Source organism: Chanodichthys erythropterus, chromosome 21, assembly GCF_024489055.1.
Source record: "Chanodichthys erythropterus isolate Z2021 chromosome 21, ASM2448905v1, whole genome shotgun sequence".
In the NCBI taxonomy this organism is placed as follows: domain Eukaryota; kingdom Metazoa; phylum Chordata; class Actinopteri; order Cypriniformes; family Xenocyprididae; genus Chanodichthys; species Chanodichthys erythropterus.
The window spans coordinates 1814904-1829176 of NC_090241.1; positions in this window are offsets into that span (position 1 = coordinate 1814904).

A 14273-nucleotide genomic window follows, 5' to 3' on the forward strand; every position below is an offset into this window, starting at 1 on the left:
GTTTCTTGTTTTCTTTTATTAGTAAGTAGACATTAGCACTCACAGTAATAGTAAATATACTGCATTGTGTAGCCAGTCTGGATCTACACTGTAGAAAAATGTCTGTTTAAAAATAGAAAAATACTGTCAGAAAAAAAACATGAAAACTGTAAAAAAAAAAAAAAAAAAAACAGTAATTTCTTATCCTATAATGATTATTACTGCAATTCTACACAAAATATCCTCATAATCCTTAATACATTATTTGAGAGAATACAGTCATTCACCCCTAAAACACAAATACTGTAAATAAATAAATAAATAAATAAACAGCAGCTGTGGTTGCCAGAAATTTACCGTTAAAAATGCAATAGCAACATTTTAGGTTTTACTGATTTAACTTAAATTTACAGTAAAAACCCGTTTTTCATTAACTGATATAATGTTAATTTACCAACCTAATGAAGCACTAACATCTGTTTTGTACCTTTGTAATACACTGACAACCACCAATAACAAATGGTGATGAGAGTCACATGATGAATCAAAGCTCATCACAAGCTGAGCAGGTTAATACTGAAATATATAATGAGCACAGTGTCATTCACACAATAAACACCATCACGGTAACACACATCACATTAAAAAATGCAATGAACATTAATTTAACAAAATTAGACGTAACATAAAACCTTACTGTACATAACTGATTAGAAAACACTAGAAACAGTTATTTCAACGAAAATACATCATATGTGAAGTTGGAAATTCTGGGAATGTCAATTTATAGTATAGTATTTTACTGTAAAATTACATTAAATGTAATCTATAACAGTTATTCACTGTATATAGTACAGAAACTTTCTATTAACAAATTAACTGTTTTTTACCATAGTATTTTTACAGTCTTTTAATGTTAAAATCATGATAATTTTTTACTGTGTATGTACAAATACTATTTTTAACCTTAAAGAAACCTCACTTTAACAAACACATTATCTTAAATGTTAAGAAAAACACAATGAATAACTGCAGTTTTCTGTAATTATACATTCATTTCCTTTTTTCTATTTTTACAGAAAAAAAATCTGCAAAATATTAATCAACATTTGATCTAAAATTACACATTATTCTGTAAAAATACAGAAAATTTCCTTTTAAAAAACACAAATTTGATGTAATGCCACTAATTTAATGGAAATTTCATTTGCAAATATCTGTAAAACAACATATTTTAACAGTGTATGGGGGTGCTTCAGGGTCCTAAACATTATCCGCAGAATGTACTGAAGATCAGCAGAAACTATAATAATATATTGACAAATCAGATTTCACTGACTGAATCCCAGTTAACTCACACCACAATGAGTGTCTAAATCAGTCTCTGATTTGCTGTTGTGAATGAGTGCTTTCATGCCAACAAACATTTAATTCAAGACCTCAGCTTGCACATAGAGAATTCATGGCGGAAAGATTTCAGTTGAACTAGTTGCTTATTAGCATGCATGTCACTATGGCTGTGTATTAGAATAAACAAAGTCCCTTTAAGACAAGTCATTTCACTCAGCGGCCATCTTTGAAACGCCTCTCGGTCATGCAAGCGCAGCTTCTTTCTCTTTGAATGAAGAAACATCAAATTCTCCAAAGCTGTTCGCCAAGCTTTCGATTAAATTTCATATTTGAAATCACCAATGAAATCTGACAACAACTCTCTCAAAAATGTAGTTTCTAAACTCTTGAATCATGACAAAAAACATAATTTTTCAGGCTGGATCAAGCTAATGTGAATGCGCATCTCTATAGGAAGTGCGCGTCTGACTGTTTCTATGGGAACCGGAGCTTAGCCGCTGCAGTGATGCGATGACTTTACCAATTGGCGATTGGCTCTTATTTAGAAGACAGGACTTATTCCACCATATTGTGAGTTGCACTTTCTCCCATTCAAAATAATATGAGTGCACCATCTTTCTATATATATATAAAGTCTTCGGTATAAAGCACATTTTAATGCTTTATACCCAATATCATACCCAATACCAAAACTACCTTATGAACTGTTAAAAAGCAGTAATTAGGAGTTTATTGAGGCAAAAATTGTAGTTAATATTGAGAATTGGACACTAAACTACACTCTAAAAAATGCTGGGTTGTTTCAACCCAAGTTTGGGTCAAAAATGGACAAACCCAACCATTGGGTTAAATTTTTAAAATCATTTTTTAACCCAGCGGTTGGGTTTGTCCAAATTTGGGTTGAAACAACCCAGCATTTTTTAGAGTGTAAAGTGTGACTAAAATGTCACTGCCTGTTGTTTTCGATTGCTGCTCCAGAATAAAGTTTCACTGTAAATGCTGGTCTGGGATAAGTTACTTTTACACTTAAATTTAAATCAGGAAACTTTCATTAGAACGATGTTTTACTGCTTCTTTCTATGCAGTCTTTTGTTTTCACTGGCGCCTATGCTTTGGATAAAAGTGTCTGCTATGAATAAATGCTATGAATGTGAGTTTGCACCCAACCCAAGTCAAATCTGGTTTGATTCAGCCATTCTTTTGTCTTTTTTTTTGCAGTGTTTTACATGTTTTTTTATACTAAGACAGCAAGAGCAGTAATATATTTTTACAACTGACTATTGCACAACTGATTAAGTATTGACATTACCACTGGATGTAGAGTAATTACATATGTTACAGTGTACCGTTGTACAGAATATCGGATCACCTCCACTGTTTTCAGGAGCCCATCAGTGACTCTGGCCCGTAGAGCGTTGTAAGAGCAGCGCTGCTCATGACATCTGATTGGGAAAGTGGGTCAAGCTTTCTACTAAAGAGCTTCTGGCCTCTTCCTCTGTAGCGGCTATCAAATTAAGCACGCTTTGTGCATGGCTGAGCAATGCTCAGAAAAACTCCCCCCGTTTCCACTGCGCATCATTCAATGTAGAAACATCTAATGCAGAAGAGGGCCTTCCCTGTCTGCAGTGTGACTGAGGCTTTAGTTCACATAAAGATTGACATCTCTTATTTAAACCTACTGAGGCATGCGTTAATACAGGAAGGAGATATTAAGAATGAAAAAAAAAAAACATTAAAAAGAGACCATTTTATTTGTGTATTATATATAATATCATTAACTGTACACTGTAAAAAAAATATATATTCCATAAAAAAATGGATAATATACTGGCAGAAAATTACCAGGACATTATCTAGTATTTTTGTGGACATTTCTGTTAACCCTAAAACACAACGCAATGAAGTTCAAAATTCAAAATACAGGTAAAACACCTCTAAAAAAAGTAAATTCTGTCAAATTAATACAGTATTGTGCCCTATTTTTACAGATTTGTGGGTTAAAAACAACCCAATCTGAATTATTTTGGCAACCCAGTGCCAGGTTGTTTTGACCCAGCAAGTTAGGTTAAATGTTTGACCCAACATGCTGGGTTGTTTTTTTTAACCTAAATTTTGGTGCAAAATTACTATATTGCTGGATTAAAAATAACCCAAAATGTGTTTGTAATTAAACATAGAAATCTTGGACATTTTTAAAATTTCCTGTACACACACAGATTGACAATCAAAAGGTAAAAATGTATTAAAAATGAGAACAAGAGCAAACACTGTCAAATGTAACACCGTGCATGTGAGAAGAAGAGCAGAAAACAATGGCAAACATGCATGAAGGTGATTGATCTCTAGGGATTTATTGTTCCATATTATTATTATTAGTTTTATTTTATTGTCATATAGTTTTATAATATTGTCCTGTCTACACTCTGGGTTAAAAACAACCCAAGTTGGGTTGAAAATGGACAAACCCAGCAATTGGGTTCAATGTGGGTAGTTTTATTTAACTCAACTATTGCTTAAAAAATACTGTATTGCTTGATTAAAATGAATCCAAAATATGTTGGCAATTAATATGTTTAATAAATAATATTTAAACTTATTAACAAATGTTCACCTTTCGATTATTATTGTTTCCTCTAGTAATTATATGTCTGATTTTTAATTTCCAACATACTTTGGGTTCATTTTAAGCCAAACATATAGTCATTTTTAATCAATAGCTGTTTGGTTAAAACAAACCTATCTCTGGGTTTGTCCATTTTCAACCCAAGTTGGGTTGTTTTTAACCTGTACTGTGGGAACAGGTATTATTCAGTTTACAGGAAGAAACCAGAAGTTACTGCGATTGAACACAAACTCACAATTAAACTCAGACAACATTTAGAAAGGTGGTTTATTTTATATTTAATAATCCCACTAATTACTTCAAATTCTAGGAACAAAAATGATTTCTCAAATGTGTGATCCAACTAAGAAATACAAAACATAACTTTTTCTTGAATGACAGCAGTTCTAATTGTCTCTGTAAAGCATTCACTCATAGCTTCGAAAATAATGGAAATGTGATAGAGTTCCCAGATTCTGATCCTGATCTCTGATCAAAGAAAAGCCACACATGTTTGTCATTTTGGAAAAGTGACACAGTAACTAGAGTTGCATATTCATGGAAAATGATTTAAATCAGACTCTGAATCACCCTAGTAAAGCCAAGAGCATGAATTGGTAAAGCTTTTTTATGATGATGATGATGATGATGATGATGATGATGATGATGATAATCTGGATAATGGCTGTACGGTTCCTTTTGTTCTGATATTTTCAGTTCTAATCAAAGTCAATTCCGGCACAATGTCGCCTCAACTCTCTGTCACATACAAAAGCGCTGCATATATCCACAGACAAGTCTCGTGGTAATTACCCAGTAATTAAATTATCCTACATAAACTTAGTTAAATGTACGTATTGTTGTGCGGTCAGCAGTGAGGAAGAAATAAAGGACTAATTCTCTCCTTCCTCAAACATGTATTGCTCTTTTGTATTCGTTTAATTAGGTGTAGCGACTCGTTTAGAAATGTCCTCGAGAATCAAATCCAGCAAAAACGTCCTGCACGGTTTAAACAATAGTTGTAGCGATTCATGAATTAATGATATGTTTGGCCTAGAAGCAGATACGGTGGAGATGTTTTAAACCAACATCTGGATCATTGTGTAACGCTATTTATAGTATGATCAATCAAAAATAAGTATAACGCCAACATTTATGCATTTGTTTTCAATCAAAAGGAATGCAAGTTACATGTTATCAATTTCCATTTTCTTTTAAATTTTGATTGCAGAATTTGAAGCAAAACACCCTAAACATAGAAGCTTGAAAAGCAGATTTACCTTTGGTGCTACTGGAAGCGGATGGACACCACTTTCGACGTTTGCGAAAAGATTAATAAAAACCGGATGACGGGCAAAGGGAAAATTATTTTTCCCCTATCCTCTTGGTTAACTCAGATTGAAAGGTGGCATCCAATTGGCTAGAAGACGGAGTCATGTGAACGCAATGTCACCACACGTGACTTTCTAGCGAAACAGAGTGATGGCGAAACGCAGTTGGACTGGAGTGATTTCAGGGTTCGGATTTGATCTTTGGACACTGTCGAAAAGCGGGTCGGGAGACCACGGGTGCAGAGGTTTCCCCTCGGATCTGTCCAATGAGACAGCAAAAACAATCAGATGGTGCTCATCTGTGTCATCCGTGCTCTTTACCCTGAGGGTGTCCCGGTTATGATGGTAGATCTTTACTCCTACAATGAGTAACATAAGTAAATCTCTTAATCACCCCCTGCCCCACATCACCAAACAAAGCACCAGTGTTTCAAACCAAAGATGTAAATAACCTCTTTTCTCAGTGATTTTGATATTTACATCTTTACATTCAGCACACAGTCGTGCATGAATTACGGTGTTTAATGTCATGTTGCAGCCCCAATGTACTCCACGTTCAACTCTATGCTCAAGCCATCCCAGAATCACAATGAGCTTTAGCGTTCTCCTCCACGGATTAAGTGACCCAGAGCAAATCCGTGGCGATTTCAGGACAGTTGTGACGGGATTAAGCTCCAGTCATTATGACTGAAGTGCTCCGTTCAGACCGTCAGAGTATTCTTGTACTTACATGGGACATTAGAGGGGGTTTATATATATAAAAACACACAAATACTGTGCACTTTTGTCCTACTTTATCCTAATTGCTCCAAAACAAAGTCACTATAATCTATACTTAGCTTCCTACTTAAAAACACTCACACTTATTACATAAAAAACGTTGTCATGATAGAGTTTTGAAAAACTTTAAACGACCGTAACGAAGAGTGATACGGAGCCTGCCGCTATTGAATGCCCCCTGGGAAGATGACACAAATAGAGCATTAAATTTGCTCCACATTGAAACAGGCAATGCAGTGAAGCTCCAGATTGTTGTGAAGAGAAAGGCTGGCCAATCAAAGGAAATAAAGCTCATGTTCAGGCATCCTTGCTGTAAATTGTCACACAATCACTTTCCAACCCCCTTCTTCTTTGGAGATATGTACCTCGACTCAATGACAGTCAGATACCCAACACTGGTTCAGTAAAGACGAAATAATTCTCTCTGCCAACATGAAATAGCTCATCTTCTAAGGTTTAGGACACTTATATTTTTATCTGAGCCACTATTAATTATTATGTATTTTAATAAATTAAGTTTAACTGTGTGTGTTTGTGTGATTTGAAGTAGGGATGTTTGCAACTGTTTTTGCATTGATATTTGTAACTTTTAGGCTGGCTTTGACATGTTTATTTATAAATGATATGAAGAGAATGAAATTATTAAAGGGGTGGTTGATTATAATTTCACTTTTTTAACTTTAGTTAGTGTGTAATGTTGCTGTTTGATCATAAATAACATCTGCAAAGTTACGACACTCAAAGTTCAATGCAAAGAGAGATATTTTCTTTTACAGAAATCACTTTTTAAATGGTTGGTAGGGACTACAACGAGCTTCTTCCTGGGTTAGTGACATCACAAACCCCCAATTTTACATAAACCCCGCCCCCGATAACACACAACAAAGGGGCGGGGCCATGTTGGGCTGCTTTAGAGAAGACGAAGAGTTGTTGTAGTCGAGTGTTGTTCATTTTACGCCGGACTGCTTCACAAACGAGGGTCAATTCAACACAAAAGATGAACATGACGGCACATGCTAGTGGATGAGTTGAATCAACTCCACAGCAACTACATCAATTTATCCACTAACCATTCAGAAACGTCTAAAAGTTGTAACTTCTTCCTGAGTCTCTCCATCAGTGTCGACTCCGGTTTGAACAATGTAAGGCTGAACACTTTCGTCATTTTGGCTGCGTGAGATTCTCTAGCTTTGTTGTTGTTGAGCTGTTAAAGCTCCGCCCTCTTCTGGAAAGCGGAGCTCATTTGCATTTAAAGGGACACACACAAAAACGCTGTGTTTTTGCTCACACCCAAATAGGGGCAAATTTGACAAGCTATAATAAATGATCTGTGGGGGATTTTGAGCTGAAACTTCACACACACATTCTGGAGACACCAGAGACTGATATTACATCTTGTGAAAAGGGGCATAATGGGTGCCCTTTAAAATGGCTAATACGGGGCTGTTGAATGCTTGATTCTGATTGGTTGACGAACGTTCTAAGGTGTGCAATTGTTTTCAGGTAAACGCAAGGCTAAAGTAGCTCCAGACAGGTCTTGACCGCATATTTTCAAAGGTCCTTACAGCCTACAACAGCAAAAGAACCAAAACTAACAACACTGACCAAGCAAATAAATATAGAAAACAATATGATAAAAATGACAAATTATTTTTGCCACAAAATTACGTTTTATCATGTACGGAAAGCACTCTCTTTCTCCCACTCAAACTCACACACATACAGTACGGACACAAAAAGTGTTGTCAGCGCTGCTTTGATGATTTAATTAATAAAATAGTTTAACAACTTAAAAGCTACATGAAATTTCTCACTAATGAGGTAATAACGCTGCTGTTCTTGAAGCAGATAAACTTACAGTTTTGCTATTAGTAGAGACGGCATCGGATTAGATGCATAAGAAATAAGTCCCACACACAAGAGCGTTTTAAGGACAAAAACCTGACAAATGTCTTGAAATCCGTTATCTGAACAATGTTTTGAGGTGTGGTAACCGTAGTATGAGCGGAATAATTGACATTGGATTATTCAAAAAATAATGCACTCCGCTTCGCATCATGGCCACATCATCACCTCAGGTGTGCATTATTTTCTAATAATTCCATGCCTGTCGTCAATTATTCCTTACATAATATAACACAATTAGGGTATTATTTCATGGAACAATATACGGTTTATTATACTTTCCAGGACCTATCTGGAGGTATTGAACATAATGAGTACATGACATGTCACCTTATCACAATAGCCAGTCTGCATCGCCCCCAGCAAGGAGAACAGCCTCTGTTCAGTCATCGACAGGCTCTGGTACACACATCATTTCAGTCATCTAATGGGCCCAGAGAGGCATGAAGGACAGAGAAGCATCCTATAGGCAAACTCAATACACAGTACAGGCCATTCTCCAGTGTGGTGTAACAGATAGTCTATTGACTATATTCACTAATTAGCAAAACTGACCCTTATGAGCATAGTGATATATAGGCATAACAATTCATAATAACCATTGTAATGTTTGTTATAATGTTGTGACATTGTCATTATTTTTTAGGTTATTACTGTTTGTTTCTTTTAAAATACATTGATCTTGTCATGAAATTAGCCATGCTGGTATGGCAATAAAAACAAACAAACATAATAACCATTGTTGTAAAAGAAAACTGAGCTTGATACCCGTGAAAGTAATTCTCATGTTCTCAGGTTTGAGACGCAGTGAAATATCAGGGTTCAGACATGAATTGTTGCTTAATTTTTTTTTGACGCATGTTTTATAGATGGGCCCGTCTCACATGGGACAAAAGATTAGGCTTTATTAGGGCCTGAATGTTCCTAGTTGTATAATGTATTCTCAGTATTCTCCGTTATTATACTATATGAGCAATAAAAGCCTGATGTATCGGATATATGTCAAGTAAATGCTGGTGTTGAGGAGATGCATGATGCAGAGAAATCACAGACAATACTTTTAATAAACGAGGAGTAATTACACAAGGAAACAGACACACTAACACCACTTAGCAAGAGACAAGAACTGACTGAACAGAACAGGGATATATAGGGTTAAAATTGGAAACTTAAAGGGCATATTGCAGGTTAGAGCTTTAGTGATTCAATGTGTAGAAAAATAATGTATGAAATAGTTTTTCTTGAAAAAACACGCATAAATACGCTACATAGGCTTCTGGAGTCGTTTTTGTGAGAAAATTTTACCTCTGCATCTGAAAAATGCCTAATCGGACGTGACGTCATTGAAGGGAGCGCTTTCAATATAAACTATAGGAAAACAATGGATCGCAATGACATTTCGGACGTTGAGGAAATTGTAAATGCTTATTTATACTCGTATAACTAATCACAGCCATACAATTAGCCTGCTATGTGGTCAAGAGAGCAGGGACAGGCCAGAATTAGACAGAATAACGGTCAAAAGAGACAAATTGAGCTGTTGTATGAGGAGAAGCAGTGGAGAACAGGACAGAGACCGGTGTTAGCTTATAGATAGGTTAGGTAACGACATGTGCTCAGATCACAATATTGTACAGATTATTATCATGAATCAGGCAATAGCAAAGCTATTGGTCACACGCGTTAATATCCGTCCACACTAACGTTACGTGATATAGCCGTTTCTCATCACGACTGATTTGGTAGTTAGCAAATGTAATAATCAAACACAAAACTTAAAATGTGCACCGTAAGTCTTCATCGAGCTGCATCTCTGACGGATCCGTGATCATGTCTCCCGCCGGCGGCCAAACATAGTGTTACTGTATGTGTTTCATGTTATCCTTTATTCATTAATTCTGTGTTATGAGTTTATTCCGTGCCCATTCACTGATCGTGTGAGGAATCATGACGCCATGATTATGTAGTTGTGTGAACTTGAATGTATATTTAAGTTTACATACATGGCATGCATGAAATTGGAGTATTTACATTACCAGCACATCATTCAAAACTGTTTTGTGTGAGTGTGAGACTGTATGCATGTGTACATAATTTGTATTCATCAGTGTTGAAATTGATTCAAGTAAAAACGGTGAAGAAGCATCGCGTGTGTAAGTTTATTAATTTAATATTATCATTTACAGAAGTATTACAATTTTGAACTCCATCATATCGCCAGGATGATGATCCTCCAGTCTAAAATGAACGCGTTTTTCGAAGCACATGCAGAAGTGAAGTCCCGTCTCTTCACCTGCACAAAACACACCCCGGCACAGAAGATAGCAGCGTAGTTTTTCTTGTTATTACACCTCTGGACTCGATGTCCTGACAGGCTGAAGTTTGTGCAACCTCCACAAACACAATAATTTACCATTACGATGATAAATAGAATACAAAAACTACCGAAAACACAAGGATTCACGGCCGCTGTTGCTAAATACCAATATATTCTGCACTGAATCAACACAGAGCTCTGCGAACATCTCCCTGTAGTGACGTAAAATGACGCGACGCTGAAAAAAAAGCGGTTTTTACAGAGACCGTCACTTTATCTACTAAATTAATGCCCTTATGTCTCGCAAAACATTTTTAAACCCTGCAGTACCTTTTTATATGGTATTTTTGTACAAGGTTATATATTCATCTCGAAAAAAATGTTAAACCTGCAATATGCATTTTAATGATTGACAGGTGAACGTAATTAACTACACTCTAAAAAATGCTGGGTTAAAAACAACCCAAGTTGGGTTTAAAATGGACAAACCCAAAAATTGGGACAGGAGGTGGACAGGAGGAGGATCAGGGGGAGGGATGGCGGGCCAGGGTGCTCCATGGCCATATCAAAGACAGCGGACAGCTCGGTGACGGTCTCCATGTGGCCGTATCAGGGAGAGCGGGCAGCTTGGTGACGGCCTCCAAGGCCATATCAGGGAGAGCGGATAGCTTGGTGACGGCCTCCGTGGCCGTATCAGGGAGAGCGGATAGCTCGGTGACGGCCTCCGTGGTCGTATCAGGGAGAGCAGGAAGCTCGGTGATGGCCTCCAAGGCTGTATCAGGGAGAGCGGATAGCTCGGTGACGGCCTCCGTGGTTGTATCAGGGAGAGCAGAAAGCTCGGTGACGGCCTCCGTGGCTGTATCAGGGAGAGCGGATAGCTCGGTGACGGCCTCCGTGGTCATATCAGGGAGAGCAGAAAGCTCGGTGATGGCCTCCAAGGCCGTATCAGGGAGAGCGGATAGCTCAGTGACAGCCTCCGTGGCCGTATCAGGGAGAGCGGAAAGCTCGGTGACGGCCTCCGTGGTCGTATCAGGGAGAGCAGAAAGCTCGGTGATGGCCTCCAAGGCCGTATCAGGGAGAGCGGATAGCTCGGTGACGGCCTCCGTGGCCGTATCAGGGAGAGCGGATAGCTCGGTGACGGCAGCGGGCCCAGGCTGGGACTGCTCCGGGATGGCAGCGGGCCCAGGCTGGGGCTGCTCCGGGACGGCAGCGGGCTCGGGCTGCTTAGGGACGGCATTGGGCTGTTTATGGACGGCAGCGACCTTGAACTGGCCGCCTGATCCAGAGTCAACAACACCAGTGTGCATCCTCCAGGCACGCAAGACCACCACGACATAAAGGGTTAAAACCACCTTCTGGGCCATGACCGGACTGACATGGAGAGCATGCAGAGCTGGAGAAGACTCGCTGGCTGGAGCGGGCTCTGGAGTGGACTCGCTGGCTAGAGCGGGCTCTGGAGTGGGCTCACGGGCTGGAGCGGGCTCTGGAGTGGGCTCACTGGCTGGAGCGGGCTCTGGAGTGGACTCCCTGGCTGGAGCGGGCTCTGGAGTGGACTCCCTGGCTGGAGCGGGCTCTGGAGTGGACTCCCTGGCTGGAGCGGGCTCTGGAGTGGACTCCCTGGCTGGAGCGGGCTCTGGAGTGGACTCCCTGGCTGGAGCGGGCTCTGGAGTGGTCTCCCTGGCTGGAGCGGGCTCTGGAGTGGACTCCCTGGCTGGAGCGGGCTCTGGAGTGGACTCCCTGGCTGAAGCGGGCTCTGGAGTGGACTCCCTGGCTGGAGCGGGCTCTGGAGTGGACTCGCTAGCTGGAGCGGGCTCTGGAGTGGTATCACTGGCTGGAGCGGGCTCTGGAGTGGACTCGCTAGCTGGAGCGGGCTCTGGAGTGGACTCCCTGGCTGGAGCGGGCTCTGGAGTGGACTCCCTGGCTGGAGCGGGCTCTGGAGTGGACTCGCTAGCTGGAGCGGGCTCTGGAGTGGACTCGCTGGCTGGAGCGGGCTCTGGAGTGGACTCGCTGGCTGGAGCGGGCTCTGGAGTGGACTCGCTGGCTGGAGCGGGCTCTGGAGTGGACTCGCTGGCTGGAGCGGGCTCTGGAGTGGACTCCCTGGCTGGAGCGGGCTCTGGAGTGGACTCCCTGGCTGGAGCGGGCTCTGGAGTGGACTCGTTAGCTGGAGCGGGCTCTGGAGTGGACTCGCTAGCTGGAGCGGGCTCTGGAGTGGACTCGCTAGCTGGAGCGGGCTCTGGAGTGGACTCGGTAGCTGGAGCGGGCTCTGGAGTGGACTCGGTAGCTGGAGCGGGCTCTGGAGTGGATTCACTGGCTGGAGCGGACTCTGGAGTGGACTCGCTGGCTGGAGCGGGCTCTGGAGTGGACTTGCTAGCTGGAGCGGGCTCTGGAGTGGACTCGCTGGCTGGAGCGGGCTCTGGAATGGACTCACTGGCTGGAGCGGGCTCTGGAGTGGACTCGCTGGCTGGAGCGGGCTCTGGAGTGGACTCGCTGGCTGGAGCGGGCTCTGGGAAGGCCTCCAGGCCTTGAGGGATAACTAAAGCCTTCCTCCTCCTCCTTTTACGAGTGTGAAGCGGAGACTCAGTGCCAACCTCCTCTGAGGCCTCTGGAGCGGATTCACGGGCTGGAACACACTCATGGGCTGGAGCAGGCCTTGGAAAGGACACACAGGCTGGAGCGGGCTCTGGAGTGGACTCACTGGCTGGAGCGGGCTCTGGAATGGACACAAGGGCTGGAGTGGGCTTACAGACTGGAGCGGAGTCACGGGCTGGAGCGAAGTCACGGGCTGGAGCAGAGTCACGGGCTGGAGCGGGTACTGGAAGTCTCTGAATCTGCCCATCCCAATGAGTCCAATGAGTCCACTCCAGAACCCGCTCCAGCTAGCGAGTCCACTCCAGAGCCCGCTCCAGCCAGTGATACCACTCCAGAGCCCGCTCCAGCTAGCGAGTCCACTCCAGAGCCCGCTCCAGCCAGGGAGTCCACTCCAGAGCCCGCAGATACAGGTAACTGTCAAAATTCCAAAAATTTAACTTCTCCGCCAGCTCCATCTCACACTGCGGCAGAGGATCATTCAGACAGTTATTAATTGTGTCCTTGAGGACCGCATCAGAGAGACTATACCCCTCCGCCCGTGACCAGAACTTCTGGACAAATGCCCGCACTCCCATTCTCCTCTGACGAAGAGTTGACAACAGGGCCTGAGCCTCCTCAGCCCCCACTTATGACCGGAGTCTCCTGCTGCTGGATCCTTGCATAGTGGTGGTTCGTTCTGTCACGGTAAACATGAAGACAAAAGGTAGATCCAAGTGCAGCAGAGATTTATTAAAGGGTAATCCACAAACGTAATCCACAGAGCAGACAAGGGTCAAAGTCCATGAAATCAGTCCAAACAAACAGGTACAAAATAACACAAAGAAAAACCAAAACAGACAACCGGGGAATCAGAAGACGCATGACATTAAACAACGAACCACAACCAAAGACAGAAACAGCTCAATATAAATAGACAGACACTAATGACATGATACAATACAGCTGGGTGTAATAACATTGGATAATGAGTCCGGTGAGTGTGTATGGGAATTGTAGTCCATGTAACAGGTGGAAATGAGAGTCCGGGATGGAGTGCCCTCTAGTGGCTGATAGGGCACTCTCACTGGTGATCATGACAGTTTTAACCCAGCGATTGGGTCATTTTAACCCGGAGATTGGGTCGTTTTAACCCAGAGATTGGGTTGTTTTAACCCAGCGATTGGGTCGTTTTTAACCCAGAGAATGGGTCATTTTAACCCAGCGATTGGGTCATTTTTAACCCAAAGAATGGGTTGTTTTAACCCAGAGATTTGGTTGTTTTAAACCAGAGAATGGGTGGTTTTAACCCAGAGATTGGGCGTTTTAACCCAGAGATTGGGTTGTTTTAATCCAGAGATTGGGTTGTTTTAACCCAGAGAATAGGTCGTTTTAACCCAGAGATTGGGTCGTTTTAACCCAGAGAATAGGTCGTTTTAACCCA